Raw genomic sequence first — 16,234 nt, forward strand, 5'->3', positions numbered from 1 at the left:
CTGGAATGTGCCATGATGCCGCCTGCCGGGGCATGCTTCATGGGCAATGGCGTGTGTGAGTTCGGTAGAATGGATGAGATTTTTTCTGGAGTTGTTATGGGCATTTAAAGATTATTTTTAGATGAGTTATCACCGGAGGAAAGATCTACTGAATTGAAAGCTAGCGCGCGTGTGTGTGTTGAAATAAAAGCTAGTGTGTTTTAATGTACTAGTAATAATGTACGTGCAATGTACGTTTATATCAGGTAGGATATTAGTTGCACGTTATATTAGGTAAGATATATCTGTTGCACGTTGGTATTTGGTAAGATATCAATTATTTTTTCACGGGAATGGTAGGATATTAATTACATGACAGATTTCAAGGGATAGCGTTGAGTCAAAACGTGTTTATAACCAATGTCAGTGGTGGGTAATTAGAGCGTTAAACGTGTTTGGTGCTCAACATTGGAGCGATTTGAACCGCTAGATAACATACGGTCGAGATGGTTTGAATCTGCCTATTTGAGTCTTTTTATATTGGTATAGATAAATGTTTCATACTTCCATTATCTATGAACATGGAGAGTGTGTATGTACGCTGGATCATAGCAGTTGCAACAATTAATTTGGGGGCATACCGTCAGTCACAATAAACATATACTCCATCAGCTAGCCATGTAATATAATGTGCATTGATTTTAGCAACAGGAAGGCTTCATAAACTTTGACAAAGTTTATAGAGAAAATTATCTATACCTATGATACTTTATTTATATCATATGAAAATATATGTTATTACAAAAGTAATTGTAGATTTAGTATTTTAGATGTTGGGGTTTGTTCATAAATTTGGTCAAAGTTTGAGTAAAAAATATATGTCGAACACACTATATTTTGGGACGGGTTGAGTACTTGACAATGTGGTCTGCATTGACCGAAAAATAGTGTTAGTAGGTATTGATGTGGCATAATTGTTGAGAGAATTAGAGATGGTAGGAATCAGCAATTTAGATATATACTAGCTTATGCCTCGTGCGTTGGGGTACGAATTAGTTGAAACACAATTCAATGAGTTTGGGATATGATTATCTCTACTCCTAATGGAGCAGTTGATAGTCTCGTTTTCAGATTTTTTTTCGTTCCACCTCCCATGGTTTTTTTGGTACCTCCTCTCACCTTCGCTGGTTTTTTTTGTAGATTTTTTCGTCCCGTCCCCCCACTTCAACGGTTTATTTTCGCGTCACCCTCTCACACACTGAAAGAAATCTGAACAGATCAGAACTTTCCATACTGACACAAGTTATTTAGTAATGTAGAATCAATCATGAACTATCTCTAAACATCAAATCTAAATTAATTAACCTTACCTTAAATCACTCAATCATATTATTAGAAAATAAATACGTAATTGATTTTCAGAAAAATCGCTCAATCACATTAATCTTACCTTAACTCACGGACGGTAATCAATCTCCAAACAAAGGAAACAAACAATACATCGAGGGAGCAGTAAATAAACTCCCTTTCTTACGACATGTATATGATCTTTCCTTCCCTCTTCGTTGTCGAGCGTTATTGATTCTCGAGGCCGATGCTTGGGCTGCGTCACTGGGTCGCGACGGTGCCGGATGCCGAGGACGGTGAGGCCGGGTGCCGTGGCACCGCGTTGGCCGCGACTGGTGAAGGGGGCGAAGAAGGGCGGCTGAAAGAACATGCAGTGCCCCCATGTTTGGTTTTGGTAATTGATGACAATCTCTATGGACTAATGGTTGCCTTGAGTTATATGTGAAGGTTTTGTCCATATGCTTTTCTTGGAGTACATGTGTTGATTTCAAGGAGAGTTTGTGTCGATCAAGGTGTTATTCAAGGAATTATCCAAAGATTGGTCATGTGAGAGTTGAGCTTATTGCAAGCATGTCTTGAAGAAGAAGATTGTGTGATCATTCATGTCTACCTTCAAGACATCATCCAAATGAAGATAATTGGAAAGGTTTAAGGTTGATCAAGACTAAGTCAAGAGTGAATCAAGTTGATCAACTCACAAAGCGCAGAAGATGTACCGAGAGGGATCAAGTGATCTCATGGTATGGTAAGCATTGTCATTACGCTTTGTGTACTAACCCATGGTCTTCGTGAGAGTTCTGTGTGGGGTTAGGTTGCCGTGTGCAAGTTCAAGTGATGCATCACAAAGAGATCAAGTGCTTGAAGCTTGCCGTCCATTGTGGTGACAATGGACTTGTGAAGATGTGCGGAAGAGTGGCTCACCCATAGTGGAGTATGGGGGAGCAATCAACTAGTCTTCATCGAGCCAACACAATCAAGAAAGGTGGTCCAACTTGAGGGAGTCAAGATCGTCTTCATCTAGCTCAAGTGGACCATGTGCAAGGCAAATGTTTGCCCTTGATAGGTTTTCTATTTTACCGGTCTCATGATGGTAGTTGGGAGACCGGGTTATAGGATTGATTGCCGTACTATCAAGGGGGGCTCTCGATGAGTAGCTTGATCATATTGTTCGTTGAGAGCTCAAACCATTGCATCCTTGCATCATCTTTCTTGGTTCTTGTTTGGTTCTCTTTGAGAGTCTTAGAGCTTATGGTCATCTTGATGACAAGCTCGAGTTTATCGAAAACGGAGTTCACATGCATCTTCTATGATGTTTTCGATGTTTGAGGTTCTGCCGGTTCTTCTCGGTTGGAGGTTTCACTCCTCTATTTGTTGGCATACCTCCCCTGTCGCTATTTTGATACTACTCGTCGTCTTGTATCCAACAAGCTTGAGTTTGCTCAATTCGGAGCTCATATGCAAAAGTTATGGCAGTTCTGGTTTTCCGTGGAGTTTACTTGCTTTCATGGAAGTGGCATAAGGATGGCGCCAACGGTAGTACCGCTGGGCCGGAGCGGCAGTACCGCTTATCGCCACAAGCGGTAGTACCGCTGTCCCACAGCGGTAGTACCGCCCATGGCCATAAGCGGTAGTACGGCTCCGGTTCCGCATTGGTACCGCCTCGACTCGAGACGTGGTTTTCTCGTGTCGGGTTCAGCGGCAGTAGGAGCGGCAGTAGAAGTGGTAGTACCGCTCATGTGCGGTAGTACCGCGGCTACCACCACTCCTAGTGCCGCTCAATGGTTCTCCTCTCTGCTCCTTCTCCCTGTGCTCGTGGTAGGCGTTGTGCGCAGTCCCAGCAGTAGTACCGTCGGTCCGGAGCGGCAGTACCGCTTATCGCCTCAAGCGGTAGTACCGCTGGCTCCAGCGGTAGTGCCGCTCATACGGCTCTGCCTCACACTCTGTTTCGCTCCACTCTCCGTGTTCTACCGCCCGAGCGGTAGTACCGCTCCCCTGAGCGGTAGTACCGCTCGTGCGCGGACTGAGCACATAACGGTTGGATTCGGGAGCTCCTATAAAAGGAGGTCTTCTTCCCCATTCAACCTTATCCTTTGAGCTCGTGTTCTTTCCCCATTGTTGACCTTCTTCGAGCTTGCTTACTCTTAATCCCTCCATGGATTCTTGCTAATTTTTGAGGGAAAAGAGAGAGGAAATCTAGATCCACATTTCCACCAATCACTTTCTCCTCTATGTGAGGGGAACCCCTTGGATCTAGATCTTGGAGTTCTTGGTGTTCTCCTTCTTGTTCTTCCTCTCATTTTCCTCCCTAGCATTAGTTGCTTCGGTGGGGTTTGAGAGAGAAGGACTTGGGCACTCTGTGTGCCCTTGCCATTGCATTTGGTGCATCGGTTTGAGTTCTCCATGGTGATACGTGGAAGTTACAAGTTGAGAAGCTTATTACTCTTGGGTGCTTGGTACCCTTGAGCTTGTTCCTCTTGGGTGCTTGGGCGCCCTAGACGGTTGGTGGTGTTTGAAGCTCAATCATTGTGGTGTAAAGCTCCGAGCAAGCATCGGGGTCTTCAATTAGGTTGTGGAGATCGCCCCGAACATTTTGACGGGGACCGGTGACCGCCCCCAAGGGTTGCCAAAGTGTACGGGTTCGGTGACCGCCCCCAAGGGTTGCCATTTGTACAGGTTCGGTGACCGCCCTCAAGGGTCCCTTAGTGGAATCACGACATCTTGCATTGTGCGAGGGCGTGAGGAGATTACGGTGGCCCTAGTGGCTTCTTGGGGAGCATTGTGCCTCCACACCGCTCCAAACGGAGATTAGCATCCGCAAGGGTGTGAACCCGGGATACATCATCGTCTCCGCGTGCCTCGATTATCTCTTACCCGAGCTCTTTACTTATGCACTTTACTTTGTGATAGCCATATTGTTTTCTTATCATATATCTTGCTATCACCTAGTAGTTTATCTTGCTTAGCATAAGTTGTTGGTGCACATAGGTGAGCCTAGTTGTTGTAGGTTTTGTGCTTGACAAATTAACCGCTAGGTTTATTCCGCATTTGTTCAAGCCTAAACCGTAATTATTTTAAAACGCCTATTCACCCCCCTCTAGGCGACATCCACGATCTTTCAGCGGCTTCCCTGGCCCTGGCCATGGTCGTGGCCCTGAGAGTTGGTGCGGTGGAAGCGGCACTTGAAGGACCCGGCGTGGGTGGTCGGCGCGCAGACGCACCTGGAAGCTGGACACCTCCTCCGCGTATTCTTGGAGCTGTGGCTGGCGGATTTACATGAAATTAATTCCCTCAGTTGTGGTGGAAAATATAATACACATAATCCATATTGTTATGCACTAGCGTGTGTGTGTGTGTGAAATAGATGGATTATGGTGAGGAAGAGGGAGGGAGAGAGTGTGTGTGAGGATTTGATGGTAAAAAAGTCGCCAATATCACTTGATATGTATGAGAATATTAATATTGAGCTGTTAAAATTAATGTGGCCCCGTTGCAACGCATGGGCATTCTTCTAGTTTTTATTAATATGATATGAATACCGAAACTAAATGGTGATATTATTTATTGTATTTAATTATTGATATTATATATTTACTGAATATATCTAGCATAATAGTTTTCTCATCCACTTAATTTTTTTTCTCATGCATGGTTGTTCCATGTTTAGATGGAATTTTTCATCAATAATTATGGCAGGCTTGCAAGTTAATATAAACATGTTGATGGGATCATTTATTTAGTTACATACGATTGGTCTTGATAACTATGGCACGGTTCGCTATTTGGCATGAAAAGAACCATGAGCCTCCTTCTCTCAAGAAAAGCACAGCAAATTAATTGTGTAATATTTGGTCTCGAAGCAGCACTCTCGTGCAAAACCTGGTTGTATATAATTTTGTTTATGTTTAACTTGCAGCATACATGATGCAAGGACTGAAACATGTACAACAACCTCACTCGCTCACGGAAAATGCTAACAGAGCTCAGGCTCCATAAATTCTGAAAAATTCAAATTTTAACCTTTTAAGTTTCAAAGAATTATGAATTTTCATATACATAAGGATGTATATACTACTCCCTCCATCCCATAATATAATAGCGTTTTTGACGCTACACTAGCGTAAAAAACGCTCTTATATTATGGAACGGAGAGAGTACGTGTTTGCAAAGTTTCATGACGCAATGCATTTTTATGTGAGCTAATTTTTGTTTTCATGTAGCTCACATCAAAAACATATTTCTTCATGAAAATTTACGGACATGAACGGCATATCCCTATGTACACGTGTAAAGAAAAATCTGAATTTCTTGAAATATAATGGTTAGTTTTAAATTTTTGCCAAATTTCAGACTCCATTGATATAGAAGCCAAATGTCTTACATTTTGAGACCGAAGCAGTAAAATTTAGGAGCCCTCTCATGGCGAAACCTGTCCAACAACCCCACACTGCACCGTCTACACAGCGCGGCCACTCGCGGGAGGACACTTGGTTCGATCCGTGTGCGCGTGGGGTAGATTCTCGGGGGTGAGCGAGATTGCCGGAAAATGATGAGGTATGATGTTACTTAGGCCACCTAAGTTGGTTTCGTTTTCCTCATCACACCACGTGCGTGCTTTGACATTGATTTGACCTGAGATTTGTCCTGGCTTGCCCTAATGGTAAAATGCCACGGCCATAGGTTTACTATATGTGGCACTGTTTGTGCACATGCTAGATCATAAGGGGGCTGATGACCCACAAGTATAGGGGATCAATTGCAGTCTTTTCGATAAGTAAGAGTGTCGAACCCAACAAGGAGCAAAAGTAAATGACAAGAGGTTTTCAGCAAGGTAACGTCTGCAAGCACTGGAATTATAAGTAACGAGTAGTTTGATAGCAAGAAAATTTGTAACAAACAAGTAACGATAATGGTAGCAAAAGTGCAGCAAGGTAGTTGAAAGTGCAACTATCTCTGGGTGGTTTTGGTAATTCCTAACAACATATAGCTCATTGAGCTAATACTATTTCAAGATAAATATTTCAGGAAAACTCAATGATTGGCATGGCATGGATTAGAAATGTGGACCCCTCAAAATGCTAAGGACAAAAGATTGGCTCAAGCTCTAAAGCTCAAGACTCCACATTTAACTTTTAGTGATCCAAGATCACATTGAGTCCATAGGAAAAGCCAATACTATTAAAAGGGGATGAGGTGTTGCTTAATGGGTTACTTGCTCAAAATGCTTAGTGATATGCTCCAAAACCCTCAACCATTTTCTCATATCCACATATGTCCCAAATCAAAAGTCAAACTTGACCCCACCAACACTTTCTATCCGGCTCCACCGAGTTCAGTTGACATAGCCACTGCCACAAAACCCTAGTCTTTTCGGTCTCACTGATAGGGATCTCGGTCTCACCGATATGGGATTGCAAACTCTCTGTTTCCCTTCGTAACGTTTCGATCCAACCGAAATGAGCGATCGGTCCCACCGAGTTCACAATGCAAACTCTCTGTTTCTCCATCGTAACATCTCGGTCTCACCGAGATGAGCGAATCGGTCCCACCAAGTTTGCCTGACCAACTCTTTGGTTAGCTTATTACCAAAATTGGTCTCACCGAGTTTGTATAATCGGTCTCACTGAGATTACGTTATGCCCTAACCCTAATGAAATCGGTCTCACCGAGTTGACATCTCGGTCCCACCAAAAATCCTAACGTTCACATTTTGAACTAAATCGATCCAACCAAGTTTTATTATTCGGTCCCACCGAGTTTGGTGATTTGTGTGTAATGGTTAGATTTTCTGTGGAGGCTATAAATACCCCTCCACCCACTTTTCATTTGTGAGGAGAGCCATCAGAACATGCCTACACTTCCATCATACATTTTCTGAGAGAGAACCGCCTACTCATGTGTTGAGGTCAAGATATTCCATTCCAACCATATGAATCTTGATCTCTAGCCTTCTCCAAGTTGTTTTCCACTCAAATCATCTTTCCACCAAATCTAAATCAGTGAGAGAGAGAGTTGAGTGTTGGGGAGACTATCATTTGAAGCACAAGAGTAAGGAGTTCATCATCAACACACTGTCTATTACCTTTTGGAGAGTGGTGTCTCCGAGATTGGTTAGGTGTCACTTGGGAGCCTCCGTCAAGATTGTGGAGTTGAACCAAGAAGTTTGTACGGGCAAGGAGATCGCCTACTTCGTGAAGATCTACCCTAGCGAGGCAAGTCCTTCGTGGGCGATGGCCATGGTGGGATAGACAAGGTTGCTTCTTCGTGGACCCTTTGTGGGTGGAGCCTGATGAAGGTATGTACCTAGGGTAGGGTCACAGGTCTGACCTAGACGCCCTCCCCAAGGTCATCGCCCTAAAGCCAGAAGCGTTCGAAGGGTATCATCATCCACTCGACTAAAGACATTCCACTTGGAAGAATCAATGACACTCGACTGTCACAGAAGGCACTCGACGTACAGAAGATCTAAAGCCACTTTGCACAAACAACGGTCAGGCGTTTACTCATAGACTTAATTGTCATTTATATCACTTAATTGCTAGCGTTACCAGTAACGTTCCACTCTTAATGTACATTGAACCTTGTGTAGCGGAGGGGAGCTGGGGTCCTGGCGCACTCTATATAAGTCACCCCCTTCCTCTGGGACAAGGGTTCACATCTTTTGTAAACTCACACACACATACAATCCAGTCGACCGCCTCAGGGCACCAAGATGTAGGGCTGTTACTTCCTCCGTGAAGGGCCTGAACTTGTAAACTCGTGTGTACAACTACCCCATAGCTAGGATCTTGCCTCCTCATACCTACCCCCCATTCTACTGTTAGTCTTAGATCCACGACAGTTGGCGCCCACCTTGGGGCTGGTGTCTTAGCAGTTTGTTGGAGAAGTTTCCGATTCCCGTCATCATGGTTTCCAGCGGAGGATTGGCTGAAGGCCGCGAGATCCATCTCGGCGCGCTCATCTTCATCGCCAACGACTCCGCTTGGCTCCATGAGGCTCCACTCGACGTCGAGGCGCTCCCCGTCCGTGGGGCGACGCACTTCCGCGCATGCGTCCGTGGCGTCCTTCTTCGACAGCCATCGACTCAGTATCAGTCGGCTCCTACGGCATCCTCGCTTCCCATTGTTCGCCGGCATCAGCGATCCGGTCGGTCGCAGCTTCAGCGGTGGGTGAGACATGCGGTGGCACGCCAATTGGCCACCCCACAAATCGCGGCGATCGAGCCCGATGAAACTCTCTACGGCCTATTCGATCTATCGACTGGCTCCGTCGAGACTGCATTCGAGTGCGACAGCAGCGACCTCGCAGCGGAAGTCTTGATGGTCAATGAACCACGCAGTCCTCCTGGCTTCCCCCGTGAAGACGATGGCGATGGCGTCGGCGATCCATCACATGTCCACGAGGAGTACCGCCCCGAACCCCTCTCTTCACAGCGGAGGGAAGATCTTCGCCGCCCTAATATGGATGCACTTCACACTCCCATCGTTGGAGAAACCCCTGAGGCCCAGGCCTTGGAGGAGGCGCGCCTGGCCAACTTGGCTGAGCGCACTCGACTGGAGAACCTCCAGCGCGCACTCGACGAGCGTGCTCGGTAGCGGATTCCCGAGTCCAGTCGACGACAACTTTTTCCGCTTCCGACTCAGGTATACCGAACTCCGATCCAGAATCTCACAGTTGCAGGTCGAATAGCAGAGTCAATTCAACCTTCCCAGTCAGAAGCTGGACGAGGTTTGATGCAGATCCGGGCTTTACTCTGGGCAGCAGGAGAGAAGAATACAGCAGTATCTCAGTCGCGGAATAGGATTCATAGTAGATCTGTGGTGGCAGATACTGTCCAATCTGCTCACAGCCCAAGATCGCCTCCGCGGCGTGAGGGACGTGGGCACCGGCAAGATCAGTACATGGACTGTGAGCAGTATGATCATCGACTCGACCACGATGACCGTCGTCGAGTGCCCACGCCTCCTCCGAGGAGTGGGTCATACGTGCCTCGGTGGCAAGATGACAGGCGCCCCCACAGCGGCGGATGAAGAATTCCGGTCGACCCCAGAGAGCCAGGCTTTGATGCAAGATCTATTCTTGTTCAAGGTCTGGTTGATAGGAACAGGGCTCACAGAGAAGGCCACGATAGAGATTATCCGACTAGAAGCAGGGTGCACGTTTCAGGACCCAAGTGTTTTAGCAGAGCCATCAGAGAAGCAGTGATTCCTCCCAACTTCAGGTTGGCGACTGGAGTCAGCAAGTTCACCGGCGAGTCCAAGCCAGACACTTGGCTTGAGTACTACCAAGTGGCTGTGCAGATTGGTGGCGGCAATGATGAAGTGGCCATGAAGCACCTTCCCTTGATGTTGGAGGGCTCAGCCAGAGCGTGGTTGAATCAGTTGGCTCCTGGCAGCATATATAGTTGGGAGGAATTTGCTCGAGTGTTTTTAGAACCTTTGAAGGTACTTGCAAAAGGCCAGCAGGGTTGACAGAATTACAGTCCTGTGTTCAGAAGTCGAATGAAACCTTGAGAGATTATATCCAGAGATGGATCACTCTGCACCACACAATGGAGAATGTGTCGCATCACCAAGCAGTTTGTGCCTTCAAGGAAGGAGTTAAGTACAGAGAGTTGAACCTGAAGTTCGGACGGACATGAGATATGTCCCTGAGTCGAATGATGGAGATTGCCACCAAGTATGCCAATGGTGAAGAGGAAGACCGACTCCGGAGTGGCAAGCACAAAACAGTCGCCCAAGAAACCGAAGGAGGGAATTCCAGTCGGAAACAGAAACGAAAGGCTGAACCAGCTGCTCCTGGTGAAGCTTTAGTTGTTGCCCAAGGAAAGTTCAAAGGAAAGCCCAAAGGGCTCTAGACTCCCAAAAAAGTTAAAGATCAAGATGGGAATGATGTGTTTGATTTACCGTGCCATATTCATACCAAAAAAGATGAAGAGGGGAATCTCATTTACCCTAAACACACCAATCGATAGTGTCGTCTCCTGATCCAGCAGTTCCGAGAGAAACAACCCAAGGAGAAGGAAAAGGAATCGGACAGAGGTGAGGATAGGGAAGAAGATGATGATGGTCTTCCCAATGTCAATTCCACGCTGATGATTTTTGCTGATGTTGAAAGCAAAAGTCAATTGAAAGTTATTAACAGAGAAGTAAACGTGGTTGCTCCAGCAACACCCAGTTATCTGAAGTGGTCCCAGACTGCCATCACATTCGACCAGTCGGACCATCCAACACATATAGCCACCCCTGGGAGGCAAGCACTGGTGGTCGACCCAGTAGTTGAAGGCACTCGACTGATTAAAGTGCTGATGGACGGTGGCTGTGGCCTGAATATCCTTTATGCTAAAACTTTGAAGGGAATGGGCATTCCGATGTCCAAGCTTAGCGAAAGAAACATGAGTTTCCATGGCGTTATACCTGGCAAGAAGGCTCAGTCACTCGGCCAGATCACCCTTGATGTGGTTTTTGGTGATTCCACTATCGCAAGAAAAAGTTGACATTGAGGTAGTGGATTTCAAGAGTGCTTACCATGCTATTCTGGGTAGGCCCGCTTATGCATGTTTTATGGCTCGACCATGTTACATGTATCTCAAATTGAAGATGCCTGGTCCTAGAGGAGTAATCACTGTCACTGGCAATCGGCAGAAGGTAGAAGAGTGCTTCCAAAAGGGCTCAAAAATTGCCGATGCACAAATGGCAGTAGTAGAACTGCAAGAGTATCAGAAAAATGCAGATCCGAGTGATTTGCTGCGAGCCAAGAAGCCTGCCACAGATTCTGCATTTCAGTCGTCCAGTGAAACGAAGCCGATTCATATTCACCCGACCGTTCCCAATGCTGCTCCGACCCATATCTCAACAACACTCGACAGCAAATAGGAAGAAGCGCTCATCCAGTTCCTCCGTGAGAACTGGGGCATCTTTTGCATGGAAACCTTCTGACATGCCGGGTGTACCCAGGGGACTAGCTGAGCATCGTTTGCGAGTCGAGCCAAAAGTAAAACCAGTCAAGGAACATCTCCGATGGTCCGCCGTCCAGAAGAGAAAAGCAATTGGCGAGGAGGTGGCTCGGCTCCTGGCAGTTGAGTTCATCCGAGAGATTTACCACTCCGACTGGCTCGCCAATGTTGTCATGGTCCCCAAGAAGGATGATTCACTTCGCATGTGCATTGACTTCAAGCATATCAATCGGGCCTGCCCGAAAGATCATTTTCCTCTCCCCCGCATCGACCAAATTGTCGACTCGACTACGGGGTGTGAGCATTTGTCCTCTTTGGACACCTATTCCAGGTATCATCAGATCCGACTATATGGACCCGATGAGATAAAAACGGCTTTCATCACTCCATTCGGATGCTTCTGTTATGTCACTATGCCATTCGGCCTGAAGAACTCCAGAGCAACATTCATGCGTATAATCCAAAAGTGTTTACTCGCTCAGATCCGTCGGAATGTGGAAGCATACATGGACGATATCGTGGTCAAGTCACGTAAGGGTTCCGACCTACTGGCTAACCTCACTGAAACCTTTGCCAACCTCAAAAGGTATGATATCAAGCTTAATCCATCGAAATGCACATTCGGAGTTCCTGGTGGAAAATTACTCGGGTTCCTCGTTTCCGAACGAGGGATCGATGCTAACCCAGAGAAAGTTGGTGCTATACTTCGGATGAAACGCCTTGTGCGTGTGCACGATGTCCAGAAGCTTACTGGTTGTTTGGCTGCCTTGAGTCGATTCATTTCTCGCCTCGGTGAAAAGGCATTACCTCTTTACCGATTGATGAAGAAGTCTGATAAGTTTGAGTGGACCCCCGAAGCTGATGCAGCGTTTGCAGAGCTCAAAGCCCTGCTTTCCACCCAGCCGGTGCTTGTTGCACCAATCAGCAAAGAGCCTTTACTGCTTTATATTGCAGCCACTGGACAAGTTGTTAGTACAGTACTTGTGGTCGAGCGGGAGGAAGAAGGAAAAGCCTATAAAGTTCAGCGCCCAGTATATTATGTTTCTGAAGTTCTGACTCCGTCGAAGCAAAGATATCCACATTATCAGAAGCTTTTTTATGGAATTTACATGACCACGAAGAAGGTTGCACACTATTTCTCTGATCATTCCATTACAGTCGTCAGCGACGCTCCATTATCAGAGATTCTGAACAACAGAGATGCAACTAGTCGAGTGGCAAAGTGGGCGATTGAACTCCTTCCCCTGGACGTCAAATTTGAGGCAAATAAAGCTATCAAGTCCCAAGCAATAGTTGATTTCCTCGTCGAGTGGATCGAACAGCAGCTTCCGGCCCAAATCCACTCAGAGTATTGGACCATGTTCTTCGATGGGTCCAAGATGCTGAATGGTTCCGGTGTTGGGGTGGTGTTGGTATCCCCCCGTGGTGACAAACTCAGCTATGTTCTCCAGATTCACTTTGACTCCTCCAACAATGAAGCTGAATATGAGGCACTTCTATACGAGTTGCGTATGGCCATTTCACTCGGCGTCCGTCGCCTCATGGTCTATGGCGACTCAGATTTGATGGTCAATCAGGTGATGAAGGAGTGGGACGTCAGAAACCCAGCTATGACTGGTTATTGCAATGCAGTGAGAAAGTTAGAAAAGAGGTTTGAGGGGTTAGAGCTCCATCACATCCCTCGAATGAAAAATCAAGTGGCCGATGATCTGGCAAAGATAGGCTCCAAGAGGGAAGCCATTCCCAGCAATGTGTTCCTGGAGCATATTCATACACCTTCAGTTCAAGAAGATCCCTTCACAGAAGAGCCCCCGCAGCCGAAGAGTGCCACTGATCCGACTGAAATTGAGGTTCCAACCGTGGTCGATTTGATTATGGAGGTTTTGGTCATCACCCCTGATTGGACAGTACCATATATCGCGTACATTCTTAGGAAGGAACTCCCAGAGGATGAAGAAGAGGCTCGATAGATCGCCCGTCGATCTAAAGCCTTTACTGTGATAAGAGGATAGTTGTTCAGAGAAAGTGTGACTGGAGTTTGCCAGAAATGCAGAACACCTGAAGAAGGTCAAGTGATCCTCAATGACATCCACTCAGGGACCTGTGGTCATCATGCGCCCTCTCGGACCATTGTGGCCAAAGCATACCGAGCGGGATTTTACTGGCCACGGGCAAATGAGATGGCAAAAGAAATAGTCGACAAATGTGAAGGTTGCCAGTTTTACTCCAACATGTCTCACAAGCCTACGTCGGCCCTGAAGACCATTCCACTCGTCTAGCCTTTTGCTGTTTGGGGATTGGATATGGTTGGACCTATGAGGACCGGTAGGAGTGGATTTACTCATGTGCTTGTAGCAGTCGACAAGTTCACCAAGTGGATTGAAGCCAAGCCTATCAAGAACCTTGAAGCCAGTACTGCTGTCAGCATCACCAAGTGCTATAGTTAGGAACATCATCAGCGCCAGTTTCAGTTCCAGTGTCATTGGTGGCATCAGTGTCGGCGCCGGCGCCACCACCGTTGTCATCCGTCATGACAAGGCGGTCCGGACACCCAGCTTCCTGTCTCTCCTGATCCGCCAGAAAGTCGAGGTAGGCGTGTGCTTGACCTAATTGGGACTGAGAACCTCCGGCCTCATCGGTGTCGGTCATGTTTCCTAGGGTTCAATGTCGTAGTGGTTTAATTATCGAGCTTTATATAATAAAGTGAATAATGACAAAAAGTGACCTTTGTTTTACCAGAAATGTCGTTTCATTCCCGGAGTGACAAATCTTGAGCACTCAATATGTCCTACTTTCTAGCACAAGTCATGCTGAAATTCACGAAAAATTTCGGCATGACCTTTTCTAGAAAGTGCACATATAGAGCGCCTGAAATTTGCTGGAATGGAAATGAATCAACATTTCCGGCAAAACATAGGTCACTTTGTTGCTGCTGACATATACACAATCATGAACATTGCTGCCCAACATATACACAATCATGCATCATTATGAACACTTTAATAGCCACATTATGAACACCCCCCTTGCATCATTATGTGCTGACATATGAAGAGGGAGGGAACAGGGGGTGGCGCACCTCGGGGTCGGGGTCACCGGGGCGGAGGGGGCCGGGGTCCTTCTCCTCCTCGTCGATCTGCGCCTAGCTTCGATCTGCAGAGAGAGAGTGACCAAACTGTAAGTTAAAAATCCTCATTTTCAAAATGGACAACAACTACATAAGCTAATTTTCAAATACTGTAATTTTCATTTCCATTTTCATTTAAAAACAAACACTAACGGCAAATTAAGCTAACTAACACTAACTACCTATCACTGGGCTAACACTAACTAACACTAACATCAATTAACTAACTAGCACTAATAGAAAATTAAGCTAACTAACACTAACAACAATTAACTAACTAACTAACACTAACACTAACTATGCGGGGGGGGATACCGGAGCGGGATGGGGTCGACGCGGGGCGGGGCGGGGCTGGCGCCGGCGTCGGGGTCGCCAGGGTCGCTGATCTGCAGAGAGCGGGAGGGGGTCAGAGAGAGAGCCAGGGCTGAGGGGTCGGAGAGGAAGGAAGAGGGGGCGGGGGGCATACCGGAGCGGGATGGGGTCGAGGCGGGGTGGGGCGGGGAGCGTCGCGGCGTCGGGGTCACCGGGGTCCCTGATCTGCAGAGAGCAGGAGGGGGTCAGAGAGAGAGAGCCAGGGCTGAGGGGTCGGAGAGGAAGGAAGAGGGGGCGGGGGGCATACCGGAGCGGGATGGGGTCGAGGCGGGGTGGGGCGGGGCTGGTGTCGGCGGGGCGGGGTTGGCATCGGCAGTTGGCGTCAGAGGGGATCGACGAGCGGCGGCGCGAGTGAGAGAGACAGAAAGAGGGGGGCTAGCGGACCGGTGCTATAGCTAAATTAGCTATAGCGCTTGTTGGCAAAACACGCTATAGCTAAATTAGCTATAGTGCTTGTTGGCAAAACGCGCTATAGCTAAGTTAGCTATAGCGCTTGTCCAGAAGAAACGTGCTACTGCTAGTTTTTTTTCTTTTTCTTAGCTATAGCGCTTCCCAGGATAAAACGCGCTACTGCTAATTATTTTTCTTTTTCTTTTTTTATTTCCCTTTTTATTTTATTAATTTTCCTTGCATTTCATTTTCCACAACCTATTAGTTCCTTTTTCTTTTTCGTTTCATTTCATTTTGTAAAACTTCCTTTCTTTTTCTTTTTCTTTCATTTGCACTTTTCTTTTTCTTATCTTTCTTTTGCACTTTCCTTCCTTTAATTTGGTCTATCGTTAGAGCAATACCACTGTTACCCTCCGGATAATAATTACTATAATATATATTACATGATTTGACCGCTAACACCGGTATACAAAAAAGACACACACAAACTTTGTGGATTAGTTTGTCAGCTTGGGCGACGACGACGCTTTAGACTGATCTTCTTCCCTCTTTTGTTCATTGTCGAATAATTGAGCCCATGGTCATGACTTTTCCTTCTCCAGGGATTACGATCTTTCGTAGGTAATGTAGTCTTCATTCTTCTTTTGACATATGTTTCGTCGTCATCAGCATCATCTTCCCTCATCGGATCACCGTACTGGTCATAGTCTTCCTCGTTGGCGACTCCATCCATTCCGGCGATGCTCCTTTTGCTTCTCCTCACGACAACACGGCTGGGATTGATCGGATCAGTTATGAAGAAACATTGTGTCACGTGTTTAGCGTGTACCCATGGCTCATTTTTGCCGATGGCCTTGATGGTACCGCTATCATCGGAGTCGGGTATACACATGGTAGTGAAATGTCGGTTTTCTCTGTGTACATTTTTAGCCCATCTGACACGGAACATCGTCGCGCTATGCAATCCAGAGTAGTTAAGCTCCCATATCTCTTCGACCCTTCCGTAATATCTTTCAATTACATTCCCGGTCATGGCTTCCATCGTCACCCCTGAGTTTTGGTCATCA

The sequence above is a fragment of the Triticum urartu genome, chromosome 1 (genome assembly GCF_003073215.2).
Source record: "Triticum urartu cultivar G1812 chromosome 1, Tu2.1, whole genome shotgun sequence".
Taxonomy (NCBI): Eukaryota; Viridiplantae; Streptophyta; class Magnoliopsida; order Poales; family Poaceae; genus Triticum; species Triticum urartu.